Below are 19855 nucleotides of genomic sequence, written 5' to 3' on the forward strand. Positions count from 1 at the left end.
CACATGACCTGGAAGCTATTGAGCTAAAATGCTAATATTAATATTAAAAAATTCCTTAAAAATAGCAAAAGTATTAAAACATCACAAAAATGGCCGTAACTCTTTCAGCCAGTGTACTGCTATGATCCTGCAGTGATTTTGAGTCAATAGGTCACATGACCTGGAAACTATTGAGCTAAAATGCTAACATTTACATTAACAAATTTCACTGTAACACTGTTGCTTTTTTTAAGAATTTTTTTTAACATAAATATTAGCATTTTAGCTCAATAGCTTCCAAGTCATGTGACCTATTGACCCAAAATCACTGCAGGATTGTAGTACGGTACTGGCTGAATGAGTTAAGGTCATTTTTGCGACATTTTAACACTGTTGCTATTTTTAATGATTTTTTACTGCAAATATTAGCATTTCAGCTCAATAGCTTCCAGGTCATGTGACCTATTGACCCAAAATCACTGCAGGATTGTAGTATGGTACTGTCTGAATGAGTTACGGTCATTTCTGTGATGTTTTAACACTGTTGCTATTTTTAATGATTTTTTTAAATGTAAATATTAGCATTTTAGTTCAATAGCTTTCAGGTCATGTGACCTATTGACCCGAAATCACTGCAAGATTGTAGTATGGTACTGACTGAATGAGTTATGGTCTTTTTTGTGATGTTTTAACACTTGCTATTTTTAATGATTTTTTAAATATAAATATTAGCATTTTAGCTCAATAGCTTCCAGGTCATGTGACCTATTGACCCAAAATCACTGCAGGATTGTAGCAGTACACTGGCTAAATGAGTCACGGTCATGTTTGTGATGTTTTAACACTGTTGCTATTTTTAAGGAATTTTTTACTGCAAATATTAGCATTTTAGCTCAATAGCTTCCAAGTCATGTGACCTATTGGCCCAAAATCACTGCAGGTTTGTAGTACGGCATTGGCTGCAAGAGTTACAGTCTTTTTGTGATGTTTTAACACTGTTGCTATTTTTAAGGAATTTTTTAGTGTAAATATTAGAATTTTAGCTCAATAGCTTCCAGGTCATGTGACCTATTGGCCCAAAATCACTGCAGAATTGTAGTACTGCATTGGCTGAAAGAGTTACCATCTTTTTTGTGATGTTTTAACACTGTTGCTATTTTTAATGATTTTTTAAATGCAAATATTAGCATTTTAGCTCAATAGCTACCAGGTCATGTGACCTATTGACCCAAAATCACTGCAGAATCATGGTACAGTACTGGCTGAATGAGTTACAGTCTTTTTTGTGACATTTTACCACTGTTGCTATTTTTAAGGAATTTTTTTAGTGTAAATATTAGCATTTTAGCTCAATAGCTTCCAGGTCATGTGACCTATTGACCCAAAATCACTGCAGGATCGTAGTACAGTACTGGCTGAACAAGTTACGGTCATTTTTGTAACATTTTAACACTGTTGCTATTTTTAATGATTTTTTTAGTGTAAATATTAGCATTTCAGCTCAATAGCTTCCAGGTGATGTGACCTATTGACCCAAAATCACTGCAGAATCATGGTACAGTACTGGCTGAATGAGTTACAGTCTTTTTTGTGATGTTTTAACACTGTTGCTATTTTTAATGATTTTTTTTAAATGTAAATATTAGCATTTTAGCTCAATAGCTTCCAGGTCATGTGACCTATTGTCCCAAAATCACTGCAGAATTGTAGTACGGTACTGGCTTAACGAGTTACAGTCTTTTTTGTGATGTTTTAACACTGTTGCTATTTTTAATGATTTTTTAAAATGTAAATATTAGCATTTTAGCTCAATAGCTTCCAGGTCATGTGACCTATTGACCCAAAATCACTGCAGGATCGTAGTACAGTACTTGCTGAACAAGTTACGGTCATTTTTGTGACATTTTAACACTGTTACTATTTCTAATAATTTTTTAAATGTAAATATTAGCATTTTAGCTCAATAGCTTCCAGGTCATGTGACCTATTGACCCAAAATCACTGCAGGATTGTATTACGGTATTGGCTGAAAGAGTTACGGTCTTTTTTGTGATGTTGTAACACTGTTGCTATTTTTAAGGAATTTTTTAGTGTAAATATTAGCATTTTAGCTCAATAGCTTCCAGGTCATGTGACCTATTGACCCAAAATCACTGCAGGATTGTAGTACAGCATTGGCTAAAAGAGTTACGGTCTTTTTTGTGATTTTTTTCAACACTGTTGCTATTTTTAATTATTTTTTCAATATAAATATTAGCATTTTAGCTCAATAGCTTCCTGGTCATGTGACCTATTGACCCAAAATCACTGCAGGATCGTAGTACAGTACTGGCTGAATGAGTTACGGTAATTTTTGTGACATTTTAACACTTTTGCTATTTTTAATGATTTTTTTTAGTGTAAATATTTACATTTCAGCTCAATAGCTTCCAGGTGATGTGACCTATTGACCCAAAATCACTGCAGGATTGTAGTATGATACTGTCTGAACGAGTTACGGTAATTTTTGTGACGTTTTAACACTGTTGCTATTTTTAATGATTTTTTTAGTTTAAATATTAGCATTTTAGCTCAATAGCTTCCAGGTCATGTGACCTATTGACTCAAAATCAGTGCAAGATCATAGTACTACATGGGCTGGTTGAGTTACACCTCTTTTTATTACATTTGAATAATTTCCTTATTTTTAATGAAATTAACATTGTAAATGTTTGCATTTTAGCTCAATACAAGATAAACATTTATTGAAGAGATGGAAACAAAATGTTTTAATTTGTTCAAAGGGTCTGGGGTGTATCCTGAATCACCGCAGCCAGCAAACATGTACGGCAAGTCACCGCGGACGATATAATGGTTAAAAACATGTGAAGACTCACACTGACACGTCTTTTTATTGCCCATCAATAACCCACATTTTATTTTGAAAACCGGAAGATGGTCCATGCTGTAGCATCCTAGTGCTGACTTTCTCAACCACCACCGTGTATTTACCGTAAAGTCCGTAATACGGGAGCATTTGAAATGTTAGAGCGGCTGGACTGACTTCGCAAAAAGGAGAGTCAGCTGGCTTGACCGTAAAAAAAGGAGAGTCAGCTGGCTTGACCGTAAAAAAAGGAGAGTCAGCTGGCTTGACTGCAGTCTGGTGGCCGTTAGCCTGTATAAATTTATACTCGAGCTGCATCACTGTATAAGCCGTGGGGTTCAAAACGAGGAAAAAGTAGAGGCTTATAGTCCGGAAAGTACAGTACTTGATGTTGTGTTTTCTGACCAATATGCCTTTGATTTTTGACATTTCACTGCCATGCATAATGACCAAACCGTGTGCTCCAGCGTGCTGCTGTCGGGTACTTAACCCTTCCACTGCTGCTCAGTTTGCTGCCGCTTTTACTGTTAACTTTGACCAGTCTGTATGCGCAGATACTGACGAGCTATCTGCTAGTTTTCATTTGGTCTGCCAGACTGTGCTAGAATCTGTGGCTCCAGTTAAAATAAGGTCATCTTAACCTGAACCGGAGCCTTGGTTAAATGAGAATACTCGCGCTGCCAGGCGAGAATGCAGACGAGCTGAGCGCAAATTGAAAAAAGATGAACTGGAAGTGTCTTTTCAAATTCTAAGAGAAAGCTGGCGCCATTATCAATCAACTGTAAAATTATCAAGAACGAGGTATTTCTCTGAGATTGTTACAAATAATTGTCATAACCCTCATGTGCTTTTAAAGACTATTGACTCGGCTTTAAATGTCCCTCAGATTGTGTGGTTAGAGCATTCTTCAGAAACATGTGAGAAGTTTCTTTCATTCTTTGTAAGCAAAGTTGAAACTATATGGACACAAATAACGCCCCCCTCTCATGACCCCTCCATGCATGTCCCCTGTTGTGCTGTTTTTGATAACTTTGAGCCTGTAACTCTCCCAGAATTAAAAAACATTGTTGCTCATTTGAAGGCCACAGGTTCTCCAGATGACCCACTACTTCCGCGCCTTTTTAAGGAGGTTTTTTGAAACAATAGCGCCTGCTGTCCAATCGATTTTAAACAGTAGCTTGTCATCCAGTGTTGTCCCTGCTCATTTTAAACATGTAGTGATGCATCCCTTGCTTAAAAAACCTGGCCTTGATTCTGCAGCACTGTCAAATTTCAGGCCTATCTCTAACCTCCCATTTGTCTCAAAGATCCTGGAGAAAACTGTTTTTATTCAGTTGAAATCATTTTTAGATGAGCACAGTATTTTAGAAACTTTTCAGTCTGGATTTAAAAATCTTCACAGCACGGAGTCTGCTCTCTTACGGGTTTTTAATGACATTTTTATTTAAACTGATGCTGGCCTTTTTGTTGTTCTGGTGCTTCTTGACCTGACATCCGCTTTCAACACTGTTGACCATGGGATCCTCCTCTCCCGACTGGAACACTGGGTGGGTATTCGGGGTTCAGCTCTGGACTGGTTCAGATCTTTTTTGACTGGGAGATCCTTCTGTGTTCACTTTGGTGAATTTGTTTCCTCTTCTGCCCCCCTGTCATGTGGGGTACCACAAGGATCCATCCTTGGACCTTTGCTATTTTCTCTCTATGCTCCCTTTAGGGTCAATCCTGAGAAAACATGGCAATGGATTCTATTTTTATGCAGATGGCAGTCAAATCTATTTACCTTTTAAGAAGGATGACCCGCAAGCTATAAGACCCCTCTTGGATTGTATTAATGACATTAAATCTTGGATGTCATTGAATTTTCTGAATCTAAACCAGAACAAATCAGAAGTTATGGTTTTTGGCCCCAGTGTTTCAAATCACACAGCTCTTGTTGCCCTGGGTTCCTTATCACTTTTGGTTAAACCGTTCATGTCAAATTTGGGTGTTAAAATGGACCCTAATCTTAAACTCGACCGACAAATTAGTGGTGTGGTCAAGTCTAGTTTCTTTCACTTAAGACAGCTTGCAAAAGTAAAATCTGTTTTGCCCAGGGATCTGTTTGAAACTGTGATCCATGCTTTTGTAACTACTAGACTTGACTATTGTAATGCACTTTATGCTGGCTTGAGTGAAAATGCACTTTCCTGACTGCAGCTGGTCCAAAATGCTGCAGCTCGGCTTTTAACAGGAACATGGAAACATGAAAAGATTTTACCAGTTTTAGCTTCACTCCACTGGTTGCCAGTGTGTTTTAGAGTTGATTTTAAAATTGTTCTATTTGTTTTTAAATGTTTGAATGGCCTTGCCCCCTCCTACCTGTCTGCCCTGATCCACCCCTATGCCCCCCCTCATGCTCTCAGGTCAGCAGATCAGCTGCAGCTTGTGGTTCCAAAAACTAAAAAGATAAGCTTCGTGGGGATCGTGCCTTTTCTGTTGTCGCCCCAAAGTTGTGGAACCAGTTGCCCTTAGTTGTTAGACAGGCTCAGTCTCTGCCTGTCTTTAAATCACATCTAAAAACGCACTTTTTCTCATTGGCTTTTAATCAATGAGTGACATGTCTGTTTTTTTTTTATGCTGTTTTTATCAGATTTTAATTTGTCTTTTGTTTTTATGATAGTTGTATTTTGTTGTTCTTAGCCTGCTTTACACCCTGTGTTATCACTAGTTTTACTTACGTATTTACTTATTTAATCCCTTGTTTTATGTTTGGTATACGGCACTTTGGCCTGCTGTAAAGTTCTTAAAGTGCATTATAAATAAAGTTGGTATGGTATGGTGTATACAGTGGTATGAAAAAGTTTAGGCATCCCTGTGAGGCTGCATATTAATTTACTCTGTCTTCACAGAAAATCATCACAGTGGCATGCCATTCATCTTCTAATAAAAGCTAAGTACTGGTGTATTGTCCAGACAAAGATTTTTAGTGTAGCAGTATTAAGTTGTATGAAATGAAATCAGACATGGAAAATAGGCTTTACAAAAATTTGGGGACCCTTGTTATTTTGTTGGTCTTCCACCTCACTGATGACAGATGACTCGCCGTTTCCACACCTATGCTGAACTGTTGCACCACCCTGGACAAATAAGACACACCTCATTTTATTGATGTTGAGCCAGAATATTGTTCCTTAGTAATTGCAATGAGCTTCTGTAGATGCAGAAGACAAACATTTGAACACCGTTATGATTCATAGATATCCAGTGAGTCTATGTCGTTCAGTATTTCATTAGGCTTATTTGTGAATCCTACATCCTTGTACATCAGACAGTTATACATAACCAGTTGCATTTTAAATGGCCACTCTCAACCTGTGAATTTCAGTTTCTTCTCCCTGTAGAAGGAGGAGTTTTGCCACCCCATGGTTTTCAAACAAAACAGTATGAAGATAGCTTTGTTTCAGCAGCCATCACTCAGATGTTATAGTAATATGACACAAACAGTGGCTATTCATTTACTTATTCTACTTTTAGTGTTTTTATGGTCATTTTCTCTTTTAAGCACTGTATTTTTTAGGGGACACTGAGTATTTTATTGTATTATATGTAAAATATGTGTGGATGGATGCTTCGTTTTCAATGCAAACCAGGTCTACCATTTTGTATGTAAATTATTCTTAGTAAACTTCCTATTTCTGCCTTTGTTTACAGTGATAAATTGACACAGACAACTCTCTATTTTTACTAAAGACTCCAGAGTACCTGATCTCTAAAATCTTAAGTGTAAACAGAAAAGACATCAGAATGCTGACACTTTCAAGTTTGTACTAAAACAACCAACAGGCAGACCCTCCAGGATTTTGCGGGATTTTTTTTTTGATTGTTGTGGCCTAAAATGCCTGATTTTGCGGCAGCTTTTCCAAAAAATTGCGGTAAAAGTTGCGATGATTTGAGGCTTCTTTTATTAAAGTCACAGGAACACAGGCATTTGCAAATTAGCTAGAACAGTCTTTTTTGAGTTTGTAGCCTTAAAAAGCACCAGGAAGCAATGATTTTAAACAAAATAGGCTTTATTTCCACAAAGCCAGAGGTATTTCAAGTGCAAAGAACACTGAAAATATCAGTGACACTGCCAAACATGTTCTTTAGGTACATGTTAAATAAAAACAGATGATGAAATAATTACATCTGTAAGTAAAATAATTTAAGAAAGTGCAAAACAAAAAATGCAATCCGTTTATGTCATAGAACCAGAATCAGACAGTACACAAGCAAAGTAACCCTGAAATTCACATTATGCTTGTGCTCATCAGAAAAGGAACTGTGCATCAAAATTCCAAAACTGTCAGAACTTTGGTCTGTATCTGTTTGTACAACCAGAAATATTCATCAATGCTAACAGGTGCTGAAAGCAAACATATTTTGTTAGAATTCACAATTTTACTAACTCAGCACGGATTCATGAACAACCAGAAATGATGAGGGTTAGTCAGTGAATGAGAAAGATCCTGACAGATACCTAAATATCTTTTATGTCTTCCATAACATTTCCTCAAAGTCCCTTAAATGTCCTCAATGTCTTCTCTAAATAAAAAAATACAAATCCTGAAAGCTGCCTAAATACTCTCCATGTCTGCCTAGAGAGACAAAATACAGAAAGCTACAGAAAGTGCCTTCCATGTCTTCTTCTGAATCTATCTCCACTTCATCTCTTTCAAAAGCTCCACTGTTAAGTTGTTGGTTGTGGTACAAGAAGACCAAAGCTTTGAGGTTACTGTTAGAAATTGATCTCCTTCAGCTTGACAACACCAGCTTGTAGATGATGTTGCTTGGTTCAGTGTCTGCTAAGTTTACAATGACATCTTTGCATCTTTTCGCCAAGACACTGAGCACAGAAAGTCTCTCCTGCAGTCCATCCCAAAAGACATCTAGATCAACTACCCCACATGCTGAGGCTCTGAGTGCTGCTGGACCTAGACGAGTGAAGTAGGCCCCCAGCTCATCTTTGGGGACAGCACTGAAGCCTGGGATGTGTTTGTAGGTAGAAACACTGTCACTCATAAAGGAAGTGTGCCGTGGGTCAAACACTCTGACTTCCTCAAGGAATTTGATAGCAGGTTGCCCATCTGACATGTACTTGCTGAGCTTCTCTTCTGCATTGTTGTATGCCTGTTCCACTATGCTGAGGATGTGTGTCTTGACAGCAAAGGAGAGATCAAGTCCCTCAAAGTAGCTGTTACAGGGCTCAAACTGTAGCTCTTTGTTCGCAGCAAAGTTCATCTGCAGGTCTTTGAGGTAGTCAAAAATCTTGGTGGTAATCGGCTTTCTTCTCTGAAAGATGTCCAGGAGCTGAACAATCACTTTGCACTTGTCTGCCATGATTCTGATCTGGACCTGCAGACTTTGAGCCATGTCTGCATTCTGTAGCATCTCATGAAGTCTTTCCACGGACTGTGGTGTGCTTCTGCCACAAATCTGTGAAAATAGAAACAAATTTGACATTAGTTTTAATGCAGTGGCCCAGAGTAGAGCACAAATAAACTGATGTTTTTTAGTCTGTGTGTGCATGAAAGTTCAAATGAGAATAGATCAGATGATTAAAATTAAAAGAAAATAAAAAGGAAAAACAATCTTACATTCATTTCCATCTCCATGAATTCCTTGTACAATCCAAAGTGCTCTGAATGGTACTGCACTGAACCAAGAGTTCCACCTCGTAGCACATGGATTTGGAGCCATGGTTGCCTTTCTGCCACCTGGGAGTTTTTTAGTCATGAACTGAAGGTATCGTCTCTTGCGTGAGCCAGCTTGATAAAACATCTGTGAGAAGCTCAGCATAAACAGGTTCAGCTGGTCAAAAGGCTTGCGAAAGGCACCACCAATGAGGTTCATTATGTGTACCATGCATGTAATGTGTAGTGAGTTCAGGAATAAAGACTGCAGTGCTGCTGTATATGCTTTCTTCATATACGCTGCATTGTCTGTATCAAATGCCATCACACTCTCATTGGCAATGCTGTATTCTTGCAGACATTTGACCACAGAAACAGATGGTAGAATGGTTGCACTCCTCTAGGAAGATAGTGTCTGCAAAGTAGTCAGGATCCTCCCAGATTCATCCTTTTCCAGGGATGCAATGAGGATGTTCAACACACATCTCCCCTCTACATCTGGAGTTTCATCAAAAATCACAGCAACAGGCTTTTGGGCAAGGTGCGTTTTCAGTTCATCTTTTTCTTTCTGGTAAACTGCACCAAGGTATTTTTCTTGAAGCTGATGGAATCCAGGAATGGCTCCTCCACTGAGTACCTTCTCTTTTAAAAACCTCCTCATTGCAGGGTGGTCACTCTTATAGAGGGGAATATTGACTGCAGTGCACGTTGCAACCCAATCTTCACAAATCTGTTGAAGAGGGACACATTTATGTCAAAATGAGGAATGATAAAACTGTTTAAAAGTTGAGTTTAAAAAAAAGAAGAAAAAAAATACTATGGCCACCATAAGATTAATGCGTGATATTTCCCACACAGACTGCTCTGCATCTCTGAGTGACATCTGACAGACAGGCATACACAGAGACTCACACACAGAGACACACATACAAATAGAGACACATATACACATAGAGACACACATACACACAGAGACACTGACATACACATAGAGACACTGACATATACATAGAGAGACACACATGCACATAGAGACACACATGCACAAAGAGACACACATACACATAGAGACGCTGACATACACATAAAGACACACATGCACATAGAGACACTGACATACACATAGAGACACACAAGCACATAGAGACAGGCACACAGGGCAGCCAAACCTAGGTTTCTTTCTATCTGACAGAGTAAACAATAATATTAACACCAAGTTTAATGACTATTTTTTATTGGTGAGTTTGTTTTTTAACTCCACACACAGACTCGTGCGCACACACACACACAATACACAGAAAGGAAAGCATGCCTCCACAGGTTCTTTATTCTTCACTTATATTGCCTTAAAGAGTATATCCGTGCTTACCTTGATCCTTTCAGCTCCTGCTATTGTTATTGATGCCACAGCCTCTGTCATTGTGACTTGTCTCTTCTGTCCTCGTTGAGTTTCTGCCATTCTCCTTACATGCCCTCACTGTTGAAAAATGTCTGTCGAGCGACAACTTTCGCTTGTGTTCCACCACAAAATTGCAGTGGGTGCAGAACAGTTTACCTCCACTTTCAGGCAAAACATCAGGAAACTGACTTGCACGAACTTTGGCAGTGATATTTGATGGCAAATGTGAACGTTTTGCGTCACACATGTCTTTGTTTACTTAATGTGATGACGTACATTTCACGTAGACGGGATGGACGAAAGGGAGCTATGGTGATTGGTCAAATTTGCGGGAAATTCGCGATGATTGGACGAAATTGCAGCATCGCGCAGAATTTGCGGTGATTGGTTGAATTTGCGTTAATAGTTGCGATCGCAACATCGCAAAATCCTGGAGGGACTGAACAGGGTGAATAGTGCAACAAGACAGGTCATGGTGGAAACCATAACAGAAACCTTTCTACATGGACTAACATTAAAACCAGTCAGTGACCTCTATCATGACAACCTCTACCATCAGTCACAACTGAGTATCTTCATCCTCCTCCTTGTCATACGTGGTGGCAGTGGCAGAACAGTTGGAGGACTTGGGATACACCTCATATCCTATACTAGTATGCATAGTCATTGATTTCTCTTTGATACACTATGTGCAGCACGGGGTGCCACAGGCCACTGTACGGTTGAGGACGCCGTCATCTTCCTCATGCAGAGATCCCTGTGTCACCTGGAGAGGCCTGGAAGCACTGTGAGAATCATGTTCTATGATTTCTCCAGTGCTGTCAACACCATTCAGCCAGCACTGCTGAGGGACAAACTGGACCATGCAGGAGTGAGCCAGCAACTGACACCATGGCTCGTGGACTTCTTGACAAACAGGCCACAGTTTGTGAGGATAAAAGGCTGTGAGTCTGACACTGTGGTCTGCAGCACAGGGGCTCCACAGGGGACTGTCCTGGCCCCTCTCTTATTCACCATCTACACAGCCGACTTCCGACATCACACAACAAACTGCCACCTACAAAAGTTCTCGGATGACTCAGCTATTGTCGGTCTCATCAACAAAGGAGACGAAAATGAGTACCGAGAACTGAACCAGAACTTTGTGGCCTGGTGCCAGCGGAACTGCCTCCAGATTAATGCTGGAAAAACAAAGGAGCTGGTGGTGGACTTTCGCCGGCACAAGGCCTCCCCTCCCTCTCCGGTGAACATCCAGGGAACAGACATTGAGATAGTGGACTCTTACAAGTACCTGGGTGTTCACCAGAACCTGGACTGGGCTGCCAACACCCAGGCTCTTTTCAAGAAGGGCCAAAGCAGACTCCATCTACAGCGGAGACTGAGGTCCTTCAGTGTGCAGAAAGCTCTCCTGAGGACCTTTTATGAGTCTGTAGTTGCATCGGCCATCCTCTACAGTGTGGTCTGCTGGAGCAGCAACATCACGGCAGCAGAGAGGAAAAGACTTAACAAACTGGTGAAGAAAGCCGGTTCGGTTCTAGGCTGCAGTCTCGATCCAGTCGAGGTGGTGGGGGACAGAAGAATGACAACGAAGCTGTCATCAATCATGGATCATGTCTCCCACCCCCTACATGAGACCTGAAGAGCCCTGGAAAGCTCCATCAGTGACCGGCTTCTTCACCCATCCTGCACGAAGGAGAGATACCGCAGGTCCTTCCTTCCCTCTGCTGTCAGACTCCACAATCAGTCCTGCTCCCTGTAGATCACCACACATGCGGTGTAATAACAACCCTCCCTCCATTCCGTCTGTGTTGTATATATTCAAATCCATATTTATATATATATATATATATTTTTTCTATATTTATAACCATTGCACTACATCATATAAAAACCATATTTGCACTCTCCTTTTTAAACACTTTTTTATTCAAATTTATATGACTGTTTGTTGTACGTGTATGTGTATGTTTATGTGTATGTTTTATGCTGCTATTAACACTGTGAATTTCCCCAGTGTGGGATCAATAAAGGAACATCTTATCTTATCTTATCTTATCTTATCTTACTGTCCCCTGTTCTGTTCACGCTCTGCACATCTGACTTCCAGTATGGGTCTGAGCTCTGTCGCATGCAGAAGTACTCAGACAACACTGTGATTGTTGGATGCATCAATGGTGGACAGGAGGGGGAGTACAGAGGCCTGGTGGAGCACAAACCACCTGCAGCTGAACACCTCCAATACCAAGGAGATGGTGGTGGATTTCAGGAGGAATAGACCCCATCTCCAGCCCATTTCCATTGGGGGCATGGACCTACAAGTACCTGGGACTGCAGCTGGACAAGAAACTGGACTGGTCTGATAACACGGACAGTATCTACAGGAAAGGACAGAGTCATCTGTACTTCCTGAGGAGACTGGGGTCCTTCAACATCTGCAAGAAACTGCTGCTGATGTTTTACCAGTCTATCATGTCTAGTGTTCTCTTTTATGCTGTAGTTTGTTGGGAAGGGAGCATTAAAAAGAGGGATGCCACACCACTGGACAGACTTGAGGAGAGCTGGCTCAGTGGTGGGCACAGAACTGGTCTCCCTAGTGTCAGTAAAAGAGAGAAGGACCCTGGAGAAGATTCTCTCCATCCTGGACAACTCCCAGCATCCTCTGCATAGTTCTGTGATCAAGCAGAGGAGTGTGTTGAGCTCAAGGTTGATGTCTCTGACCTGCTCCACAAACAGGCTCAGGAACTCTTTTGTCATCAGATTGTACAATTCATCACTTAGTAGTCAGGGGGGAGGGGTCTCTGTCTTAGTTATGATCACATTAGGACTGATCCCATGTGACTGTAGAATATCCAAGCACCTCATGTAGTTGGACAACACCTACCCATCAAACCACCCTAGATCACTTAAACTCACTGTTTTCATTTTAAATCACTGTTTTCACTTTAAATCACTGTGCCCTGATATAGTAAATATGTAAATACTGTGCAATGACTATACATTTAATTTTTCTACAGATTTTAAATTAGAAGTCTTTGTTTACAGTATTGTGAAGGAAGTTATCTAGTGTAGGTTCTTTGCAATTTTTTTTAGAGTATATACTAACCTTAATTTCAACCTGGTTACCAACCCACCTGTTTTGGCTTGTATGTTTTTTAGTCTTTCTGTGCTGTATAAAGCTACTGAATTTCTGAATTACTGAATTTCCCTCGAGATTAATTAAGGATCTATCTATCTATCTATCTATCTATCTATCTATCTATCTATCTATCTATCTATCTATCTATCTATCTATCTATCTATCTATCTATCTATCTATCTATCTATCTATCTATCTATCTATCTATGTCCTGAAAATTGATGCTATAGGGCTACCCTTGGCATTGACAATGAATGTCAAGAGGTCATGACTAAGCAGTGACTTGGGAATGTAAATGGGCGCTGGGCATTTATAATTTAAGCATTGAACAGCAAAAATTACAAACCATTTTGTACTGGCATTACACTGAACAATATTTGCTTTATATGATTTTTCTCATGATCATCAGCCATCTTCCTAGACAACAATAACACAATATTCCCTGTATTGTTATGGTTCTCTTTGTTTTATTTTGAAGTTTATTTCTGTTTTCTGTTTTATTTTGTAAAGTTTGCATTGCTGTGTCTCCTCCCTGATGTACAGACCTGATCAAAATCTTAAGACCAGTTGAAAAATAGCTAGAATTTACCTTTTGCACATTTGGATCTTTATGAGGTTTTAAGTAGAGCTACAATATACAAAAGCAAGAAGGGGGAGTGAAACAAAAAGCACTTTAAAAAAGTAATTTATTGAAAACAACAAGTAAACTGAAATAGGCTGTTTATCAGCTGGTCAAAAGTTTAAGACCATCGCTCAAAAAATTACAAAAAACTCTCCAAACCAGAACAAAAAATTTTCTCAGTAGGACTCAGTAATGAGTAGCTCCACCGTTCTTGTTAATCACTTCAAAAATTCGTTTGGGCATGCTTGATGCGGGTGTTTCCAGGAGGCTGGTGGGAACATTGCTCCAAGTGGTGAAGATGGCTTCACGAAGGGCATCAACTGTCTGGAACTGATGGCCATTTTTATAAACTTCTCTTGCCATCCATCCCCAAATGTTCTCTATGGGATTTAAATCAGGGGAACATGCGGGATGGTCCAAAAGAGTGATGTTATTCTCCCTGAAGAAGTCCTTCGTCAAGCGAGCATTGTGAACTGCAGCATTGTCCTGTTGAAAAACCCAGCTGTTACCACACAGACGAGGGCCCTCAGTCATGAGGGATGCCCGCTGCAACATCTGCACGTAACCAGCCGCTGTTTGACGACCCTGCACCACCTGAAGCTCCAGGGTTCCGCTGAATGAAAAAGCACCCCAGATCATGATGGACCCCCCTCCACTGTGCCGGGTAGAGAACATCTCAGGTGGGATCTCCTTGTCATGCCAGTAACGTTGGAAGCCATCTGGACCGTCAAGGTTAAATTTTTTCTCATCAGAGAATAAAACTTTTTTCCACCTTTCAGTGTCCCATGTTTGATGCTCCCTGGCAAAGTCTAAACGGGCAGTTTTGTGGCGTTGTAGGAGACGAGGTCTTTGAATTCGTTTTTTGTTTTTGAAACCCTTTTCCCGCAGATGCCACCTGATGGTTATTGCGCTGCAGTCGGCACCAGTAAGGGCCTTAATTTGGGTCGAGGACCACCCTGTGTCTTGACAGACAGTCAATTGGATCCTCTGGCTCAGCGCAGGTGTAATTTTTTTGGGTCTACCACTTGACTTTTTTGTTCCATAATGCTTAGAATCTGTCAAAAAATTTAGAATGACTGTCTTACTGCGTCCAACCTCAGCAGCAATGGCACGCTGCGAGAGGCCTTGCTTATGCAGCTCGACGATCCGACTACGCTCAAGAAGAGAAAGCTTCTTAGCTTTAGCCATCAGGAGGGCATGACCGTGTGAATGCCCGACAGAAAATGAGTATTTTGAGCAGATTTTGGCTTTTATAGCCTGCGGTCTTAAACTTTTGATCAGCTGATAAACAGCCTGTTTCAGTTTACTTGTTGTTTTCAATGTCTTTTTCAAAGTGCTTTTTGTCTCACTCCCCCTTCTTGCTTTTGTATATTGTAGCTCTACTTAAACCTCATTAAGATCCAAATGTGCAAAAGGTAAATTCTAGCTATTTTTCAACTGGTCTTAAGATTTTGATCAGGTCTGTATTATGCCTGAGTGTTGTTTACCCTACACATAAACCCCATTTCTTTCCTGTGTTCCCTGCCAGATTGTTTATTGTCACCCTTGTGCACATAACACTTTCATGTTCTTTGTCTTTGGACTTCTTGTTACAGATTGGTTTGTTTTTGACTTAGATTTTTTTGGCCTGCTCCTTTTTGTACTTCTTCCCTATATTGCCTGTCTGTATTTTAGACATTGTTTCTGATTTTTGGATTCAAGGGTGTGCGTTTGGACTTTATCTTGTCTGGTACCATGCATGTATCCACTTGTGGGTCTCAACCTGATTTGTTAAATGTATAGTATTCATTTACAGAATTATTAAGGCTGGTAAATGCGATATGATTAATTTAGTCTGACGCTACAAGAGTGATTTTTATTTGTTTTTTTTTTGGCTGGGCAGTGTATAATCTGCTACAGAGCACTCTATGTGCACTCTGATTGTCTTGGTTCTTTTCGGGATGTGACGTTTATGTCTAAGCTTCAGGGTTAATTAAGATTAAAGTGTATATTGTGTTGTGAAATATGACTGTAATACATAGTATGTTCTGTAAACATTTCATTTTGCACTATTGGATATTAAGAAGGTTCTAAATAGAATTTGAAAATGCAAAAAAAAAAAAAAAAAAAAAAAAAAAAATTGGAGTGAGACAAAAAATACATATGAGTAAACAATTTACTGAAAACAATAGGCTGTTCATCAGCCAATCAAAAGTTTAAGACTGCAGCCTTTAAAAGTCAGAATCTGTGCAAAAATATGGATTCAGTGTCATTTCCTGTCAGGTATTGGTATGACTTCCTGTCAGCAAAGGCAAAACATAACGTGCGCATTTGAAAACCCTCGGCCTGACTTATCAGGTGCACTACTGCCAACCAATGGCCTGACTTATCAGTGCATTGCAAAGTTTTTGGACAGACAGATGGACGGACAGACAGCTGACCAACTGATAACAATAACCTGCTGCCAGTGTGGCTGAAGGTAAAAAGCTTTCTCTCTTTGAAAGTGGTTGAATTGTTGAGCTGCATAAGCAAGGCCTCTGGCAACACACCATCGCTGCTGAGGTTGGACGTGGTAAGACAGTCATTTTGAATCCACTGTCTGGAGCTGATGTCCATTTTCGTTAACCTCCCTTGCTATCCATCCCCAAATGTTCTCAGTTGGATTTAGGTCAGGGGAACACGCAGAATAAGAGTAACGTTAAAGAGTAACAAAAGAGTAACGTTATTCCTCTGGAAGAAATCAAATCAAATTAAATCAAATTTTATTTATATAGCGCCAAATCATAACAAAAGTTATCTCATGACACTTTACATATCAAGCTGGTCAAAACCAGACTATGCCAATTTACAGAAACCCAACAGAATCCTCCAGGAGCAAACACTTGTGACTGGTGACAGTGGCAAGGAAAAACTTCCCTTTAACAGGCAGAGACCTTGAGCAGACCCAGACACCTGGAGGATGGCTGTCTGCCTTGACCAGTTGGGGTTAAACAGAGAGAGTAAAGGAGGAGAAAAGAGAGAGAGATAGAGAGAGACTGGGGGAGAGGGGGAGAAGGGGGGAAGTAGGGGGAGACACATGGATGCAGCTGATGCACAGATAACTGAACTAGAACTGTCAAAAGTATAGATCAGCTGGTGTTACCAGAACAAAGGTCCATGACTGTTAATACTACTACTACAAATACAAGTGCTAACAGTGGATATACTACTACTACAACAGTTAGTACAAATAATAGAAACCTCTACCATCTATGGAACTATATAATAAACACTATCATAACTATATGGATTAGTGAGTGATGACGATGAAGGCAGGAGAGAGGCAGGACCACAGAAGTAGGTCCAGAGATGGGAAAACCTGTGATGATCCTGGAAAAACCTGTGAGGTGATAAAGCACAGAGACTCCGGGGAAGAAGTCAAGTCAGTAACATGTATTCACTGGGGTGTAAATAGAAGAGAAAATTAGGAGAAAGAAGGTCGGGGAGAAAGAGGAGCAGAGAGAGGGTCAGAGAGGAGGAGGAGCAGAGAAGGGCTCAGTGTATCCAGATGAGTCTCCCAGCAGTCTAAGTCTATAGCAGCATAACTAAGAGCGGCCTGAGCAGCCCTCACTCTCCTCTCAAGTCCTTTCACAGTGGAGATTGGAAATGCATATATCAGCAATGGCCACAGAATCCTCGGCAGGACTCCATGCTGGTATAGCCATGCCTTGAACTTCCCTGGAAGACCTGACTTGTCGACTGTAGTCAGCCAACTCTCCAGTTGTTCATTGGTTGTCCTTATAGAGGCGGCATCCTTTAGGGAGCAGTCAAAGGTTTTTCTGAGGCTCTTCACTGGTTTTTCTGTGGTTGACAGGACGCGGGTCCCTCTTAGTGAGAAGTGGAACCGGTCGATCACCTTCCCTCTCTTTAGGACTAGAGACCTGGATTTTTCTGGCTTGAAGTGCATCCGCGCCCAGGCGGTAAGCCTTTCCAAGCCCTGGAGGGCTTGGAAACCCATCTGCATCCAGGGACTGACACTGTTGTTATGGTCAGATCATCCATGAATGCTCTGATGGGGGGCTGGCGGATTCCAGATTTGGTTTTGGGGCCTCTTCATTCCAGCTCAGCAGACTTGACCATGGCCAGGGCAAAGAGTATCACTGAGATAGTACATCCCGCGATGATCCCGTTCTCCAGTCGGTGCCTCTCAGATGTCGCTGTGCCACAGAAGGAAACCTCAGATCAAAGCTGTTATAGTAATCCAGGATGAGGGCTTTGATGTTGTTTGGGACATGGTGCCTCTCCAGTGCCACCTCCACTAGCTTGTGAGGTATGGAGCCATACACATTGTTTAGGTCCAGCTATAGTACGGCCAGGTCTTCTTTTCCTTCTTGGGCCTCTCTGATCAGCTGTGTTACCACTCCATTGTGTTCAAGGCATCCCAGGACCCTGGGGATCCCCCCGTTTTGCACTGAGGTGTCGATGTACTGGTTCTTCAGGAGATAGTCTGAAAGCCGATGGGAAAGGATACTAAATAATATCTTGCCCTCGATGTTAAGCAGTGAGATGGTCCTAAATTGCTCAATGGGGGTTGAATTCTCTTCCTTTGGAACCCACACCCCTTCCGCAAATCTCCATTGTTGGGCAACCTTCCCCTTCTTCCAGATCACCCTCAGGATCCTCCACAGATGCTGCAAGAGCTTGCGGCGCCTCTTGTACACCAGGTATGGTACACCATTTGGTCCCGGTGCTGAGGTAGTCCTAGCCACCGAAATTCACATGTATGTGAGGTAATAAGAGACATTCTGTCCCACCTAAATAATAGGTTTAAGGTTAGTTTTAACACGTGATTAAGGTCTTCAGCTAAGGATTCAATACTATCATTCTAGATATATTTGTCTCCAAAATGCACACCATGCAGACCCCCCCCCACACACACACACACTTGCACTTGGATCAAGGGCTTCCTCACAGACCACCCCCAACCTATCAAACTTGGCCCCACCTTTCCTCCACCCTCAAACTCAGCACTGGCTCCCCCAAGGGCTGTGTGCTGAGCCCTGTTCTGTATGCCTTGTACACCCACAACTGTATTCCATCCCACTCACCCAACCAACACCATCATCAAATTCGCTGATGACACCACCGTGGTTGGACACATATCCAACGGAGCCAAGACAGCGTACTGGGCAGAGATCAGCAAATTGTCCGTGTGGAAAACAATTTGGCACCCAATTGTCCTGCAAGCAGAATGTACCACACTGTTAAGGGCTTTCTTTTCTTTTACTTTGAGGTTTCCAAACTACACAGTAATAGAGTTAAGAATCAGACTTTCTATAGCACATCGATAAAAGTTTAGAAGAACCTGTTTGTTAAGAGTGAATTCCTTCATTTTACATTGAAAGAAAAGATGTTGACATGATTTTTTGACAATATTGCTGGTGTTTGAGTTCCAGCTCAAGTCCATAGAGAGAGTCACATGTACAAACTAAAACTTCCTGTCATATCAGTCCCCGGACTTTTACTTGTTTTGTCTGTCTTGTGTGTCTCTTCCTGTTTTATTTTGTTAAGTTTCCCTCATGTGTCATATCTGGAGTTTTTACTTCCCTTCCCTGATTGTGTCCACCTGCTCTGATTACCTGACTCCTCCCTGATTGTCTCCACCTGTGTCCAATTGTCTTCCCGCCCTCTTGTGTATTTAAACCCTGTGTTTTCCCCTGTTTGTTGCCAGTTCGTTTTCCTCCTTTTGGTGTGTTAACTTACCAGCGTTTTTGGATCCTGCCTGTTTGCCTGCCTGTTGTGACCCGTTTTGCCCTTCGACCGCCGTCTCTGCCTGTCCCTCGTCTGCCTGCCCGTCTGTCTTTGACCTGGTTTGTCCATCACACCTGAGAATTTGCCTGACCCCTGTCTGTTCATCTGCCTCTGTGCTTTATCCTGGTTTCGACCCCTGCCTGGACTATCGGTACGTGAGCCTGCCTATCCCAATGTACGTTTGCCTGTCTGATTGTCTGCCCGTGTATGACCTGGTCTGTCCCCTGACTATCCTTTGCTTTCTCCTAGTCGGGTTCCCCTCGTGTGCTCCCGACCTGGGCTGCAAAGTGGTTCACTTGGAATCTGAAGCCGAGACGATTCCCCAGCGCAGTCCTGCTGAAGATTTATCCATTACTTTCCTGTGTGAACCAATTACTCTGATTGTATTTAATAAATCCCCTTTAACTGTATTCCTGTCTGAGGGTCTTGCATCTGG

Source organism: Sphaeramia orbicularis, chromosome 6 (assembly GCF_902148855.1).
Source record: "Sphaeramia orbicularis chromosome 6, fSphaOr1.1, whole genome shotgun sequence".
In the NCBI taxonomy this organism is placed as follows: domain Eukaryota; kingdom Metazoa; phylum Chordata; class Actinopteri; order Kurtiformes; family Apogonidae; genus Sphaeramia; species Sphaeramia orbicularis.